The sequence below is a fragment of the Drosophila serrata genome, unplaced genomic scaffold, assembly GCF_035046125.1.
Source record: "Drosophila serrata isolate PLE 108 unplaced genomic scaffold, ASM3504612v1 contig_8, whole genome shotgun sequence".
Lineage (NCBI taxonomy): Eukaryota > Metazoa > Arthropoda > Insecta > Diptera > Drosophilidae > Drosophila > Drosophila serrata.
In genome coordinates, this window is record NW_028256906.1 from 668,920 (window position 1) to 674,382 (window position 5,463).

The 5,463-nt window shown below is 30.9% G+C and overlaps 1 non-coding gene across 1 annotated transcript; it reads right to left on the reverse strand.

Annotated features, from left to right (window-relative positions):
• Window positions 1–3,963: 3,963 nt before the first annotated feature.
• TRNAQ-UUG (transfer RNA glutamine (anticodon UUG)) lies at window positions 3,964–4,035 on the reverse strand. The gene has a single exon. It is a non-coding gene; the product is annotated as a tRNA-Gln (tRNA).
• Between the last annotated feature and the right edge of the window lie 1,428 nt (window positions 4,036–5,463).

Below are 5,463 nucleotides of genomic sequence, written 5' to 3' on the forward strand. Positions count from 1 at the left end.
ATGTATAATACAGTGAAGACTATCTATAGTTTATTACTCCAAATAAATCCTGGGTTTTCTTTGATTAATATTATTATTAATGTATTTATGGATTTATATATAATATATATATTTTCTCTTCCTTTAAATTATTCTTTATCGAGTGCTTACTGTACCCTCTCTCTGTGAATGAGCTGCAGACAGACACACGCAACGTTTTTCAGTTTTCTGTATTTTTTTTTTGGGCTTGAGGGATGCGACGCCAGTTCCTTCTGGCCGCTAAAACAAATTTAAACATTTCAATGTTGAAATTCGTTATAAATGAATGGACATTGTAACGGGCAGACGCCTCTGGCTGAAAAAAGGGGGTACTGGGGGCTGGGGAGGGAGGTGACTATGTCTGAAAATGGAAAATGGGAATAGGAAAAAGGCCACACGCGCAACAATTGTCTTGCAAAGAAGGCCAAAAGAGAGGAGAAAGACTGATGGTGGCATTACTTGACTAGATTTTACTTATTTTTAATTTATACAATATTATATATATATAGAATTAAATATTTAAAATATATATTTAAATATTCCCAATTTATTTAATATTTATATGTTATATTATATAAAATATAGTAGCCTTTTTTTATTTTTAAAACGAAGCCTGCTCTTAGCTTTCCGGAAACCTTTTTATATCAACAGTATCTTATACATTTATTAAATCTCATATATCTATGTATATATATATATTTAAATATTTATTTAAAATAGAAAAGCATTATTTTGTTTCAAATACTAAGCCTGGATCTTGCAATTTTAAAGATCTCAGTTTATGTGAAACCTTTCTTAAGAAACTCTTTTTTTATTAAACAATTTTCCGCTGTGTTCCCTATAAGATATTCATTCCGTTAATATTATATATACATATATCTAATATATCTCATAAAGGGTAGTGGCTAGTCCCCTGGGTTGGCCAACATAATGATGGCCATGCCTTGACCATGTTTAAGTACCACAATTCGTAGGCATTTTGCTAATTGAGTTGCGACAACTCCCCGTTGATTGTTTAGGCCCCCTTAAGACCCCCTCAAAATTAGACCCAAAATGCCGCTTAAAAATACAAAAAAATTATATACAAATAATATATACATATATATTTATATATATATATACTTCTGTACTTATAACCATCGTTGATGGTCCGTGGCTAGTTTGTGAAAATTTTGTGTTAACATTTCCGGCCCAAGTTGAAGCCAAAGAATCGGCTCGAGCAACTTTTACTTTTTCGCTTTTTGGTTTTTCGTTTCTATTTTTTGTACATACATATATATGTATATATACACCTTTTTTTTGGCAATCCGAAAAGCCTAACCCTTCATGGGCCTCTGTTGCCAAGCGCAAAAATCCAGCCACCATTAAAGGGCCGCTTTAAAGCCAGCAAAAAAACGAGGAAAAAAATTAATAGAAAAGGCCTAAGTGAAGGCCGGTAACTTAACTGTGCCCTAAACATTTGCACACACACATGGCAGAAAAAAAAGAAACAAAATTTATTACGGAACCGCAGATTTCCAAATAGAGCTAGGCAAAAAAAAAATAAAAAAATAAAAAATTATACAAAACAAGAAAGAAAGCTAACTTCGGCACGCCGAAGTTTATATACCCTTGCAGATAGAACTTCTATGAATAGGAATCCATACAATGTAAATTATATATATTTGTGTTAAAAAACAATGAAGTAATAGCTGCTTTCATTTCATTCACCTATACATATTATATTTGCAGTTTTACATACACAGATTTGCATTTTTCCTCTACATCAAACGATCGTTTGTATGGCACCTATAAGATATAGTCGTCCGATTTTCATAAAATTTGACACAAAATTTAAGACTCATATAAAATAGCTATACCTTAAATTTGATGAAAATCAGTTGAAAACTGAAAAAGTTATAAATTTAATTGTATTAATTTCTCGATCGTTCCTATGGGAGCTATATGATATATTAGTCCGATTTTCATAAAATTTTACACAAAATTGTAGAGTATAGTAAAATGGCTATATCTTAAATTTGATCCAATTCTATTGAAAACTGAAAAAGTTAAAAATTTTTTTGTAAAAATTTTACGATCATTCCTATGGCAGCTATATGATATAGTCGTCCGATCCGGCCCGTTCCGACATATATACGAGTGAGAGTATATAGAAGGCTAACTACAAAGTTTCATTCAGATAGCTTTAAAACTGAGAGACTAGTTTGCGTAGAAACGGACAGACGGACAGACGGACAGAAGGACAGACGGACAGACGGACAGACGGACAGACGGACATGGCTAGATCCACTCGGCTGTTGATCCTGATCAAGAATATATATACTTTATATAGTCGGAGGTGCCTCCTTCACTGCGTTGCAAACTTCTGACTGAAATTATAATACCCTGCAAGGGTATAAAAAGATGAATGGAAAAAATTTGTTGTTTGACAAGCAAACACGAAAGGAAGCTCAAACTAGGCAGAAAAAGAAGATCGGCTTTTGGTTGGAATTTGGTGTCCCAAATTATACAAAATATATGTTTCTTTTTTTTTGCTTTAATAAAAACAGGTGTTTATACCTTAGATACAAAAATAAAGTTTATTAGAATAATTGAAACTAGGGACTTAAATATAAATATCAAGAGGAAAAGTCAATTAAAAAAATATCAATATCACATTTAAAAAATATTTCTAAACTTCGATTAATTAAAATTTTGAATATAGATAGATATAAAATTAAATTTTACATATAAAATTCATTGGACAAATATTGAAAATATATTATTAAATTTATTTATAGTAAATCTAAACTTTAAATATAGAGAAATACCTGATTTGCTAATTAAACTATTAAATATCGTAATCAGTGTTATTAAAAAATTTTGTAAATGTTTTATTAGATTTATTTTCCTGTTTATTTTGTATTATATTTAACAAAATATCTATTTAATGAAACTAAAAGAACTAAATATTATAAAGACTAAAGTACTAATTAAAAATAATTAAAATCAAGTTTTTCACTGAAATAAAATACGCAGAAAAACTATACAATGCTGCCTTAATAGAAATTATTTGATTTTCCAATTTTTGGTATACGTTTGCTATAAGATTTTGAGTTCAATGAAATCGTATATTACTTTTAAAATAAATAAAAATCTTCAAAATACATAAATCATAATGGTCAGTCTATCTGAATTATTTACCATTCATACTGATACTGGATCAGTACCATTGATACCCTTTTTTGTTTTCTTTGATACCCTTCTCCTCCTTAGCAAAATGTCATATCTCTTAACCAAAAAAAAAAAAGTAAATCGAACCCAAAATCGAACCCAAAATGATCCCGTTTCCATTTCCATTCCAAATTTTGAAATCTTTACCCCTCTCTCTCTCTCTCTTTCTGTATCCCCTGTCACATATCACGTGACACAAATCAAATTCACACCGCAGCTCCGAGAAAAAAAACTACAAATAAATAAATAAATACAAATAAAAAATACACACAAAAAATCAGTCCCAAAATCATTTCAATGAGAGGGATACCGGAGTGTACGAGTTTTCGGTTCCGGGGTGGCCCATGGCAATTGTGCAAATAAAACGAACAAGTTTGTCGACTTGATTAACGAGATAATGACCAATGAAGTGCCGACTATTGACCAATACACCCCGCTGTTACCCCTCTATTTACCCCCTCCCCCCTGTACCCCTGTACCATTACCATTTCACTATTTAACTATCATCATCATCATCATCGTCATCGTCATCGTCATCGTCACGAACATCATGAGCAAATAAAAGTGAGCAGAGGGTCCAAACCGCTGTCAATCATTCACGTCCGATAAGCGACACTCTTGACACACACACACTCGGTTTTTTTTTTTTCGTTTTTGAAACCCAAAAGAATATATAGGAAAAAATAATAGGAGAGAAAAAAAATAATATTATATTTATTAATCAAAGACAGCAGGTTCTACCGAGATTTGAACTCGGATCGCTGGATTCAAAGTCCAGAGTGCTAACCATTACACCATAGAACCTGATGATTGCAGCGTGTCAGAATCCCACTGAAAGGGGTGGCAAAAGGGAAAGCTAGTTCGGGAAAAGCAGCTCAGAGAGAGCGAAAGAGAGGGGTAGAGATGGGAGATGAAATAGAGAGAGAGAGAGTGCGAGAGGAGTCGCATCTTGGTGCTATAAATAGCTCTAGGCTTTGCATGGGGGTGGGTACACTCGAGAAAAAGGTGTGGCTTAGATATTAAACTAGTTTTATATTTACATATATCTTAAATATCAATTTAATATTTTTTATATCATATATACATTTAACATTGCACTTACATTAAGTTTATCTTAATTCATACATCTTTTTTAATATATGTAAATTAATACTAATAATTATCTAATTTATTATTTTATAATATAAAGACGTATTTTATAATACTCAAGATTTTTTATATAACTTTCAATATTAATATTATTACATGTAAATTTACAATGGGCATATTTATTTGAAGAAATTAATTAGTTACACCAAAAATATTTATTAATTATTTAGTGTAAATATTATAATAAATATTATATATTTCTTTGAAATTTCCTTCTGAAAAATATCATAGTAATATCTCTCTCTCTTTGATTACAAATCTGGCAAGTGATCAGTAAAATTTTCACATAATTATCACAAAATGTAATATAAAAAGCAGCATATTTTCTGTGAATATATTTCCCATTTATTTTGCATTCAAACAAAGACCTTTAATATTTAAAAAAATATGGGCTAAAATAAATAAAACATAAAACCACAGAACACTTTCTGTGAATATATTATCTCTTATAAATTAAATTTACATATACTAAAATATAGTATAATATATTTATAATATTTAAAATATTATAAACTACAATCCATTTTCTCTGAATGTAAAAAAATAATTGGACACGGAAGGCAAGTGTAGGTGTAAATGGCAGGAACTGTGGCCAACAAATGTTGTTTTATGTGCAGGTGAAAAGAGATAGACACAGCCTGGGAGATAGATAGAAAGAGACAGAGAAGTGCATGCTGTTAGAATGCAACCAAGGTCCTTTGGTGGGTGTAAGTGCCACGTGGGTGGCCTCGGGGATACATTAAGGGCTGCGCAAATGCGTCACAAATTAAAATTACAAATTAGCAACAGGTTAAGAGTGTTGGCATGTCACCTCTAAAGGGATTAATTAAAGATATTTATACGTGACTAATTGCACATTAAGCTATTAATAGGACAATCTTAATGGGGTAAAATATAAATGGGAAATATCAATAGAATTTGAATGAAGGAAAGGATACTTTGGTGTCATAAGTATATCCCTTAAATATTTATTTACTTCAATCTTGATGACTTCCCTTTGATGATTTTTTAAAGATATAAACCAGATAGCAACCGATATAGTATCTAATAAATTCAAGGTGTCCACGCTAAGAGGATCTGTGA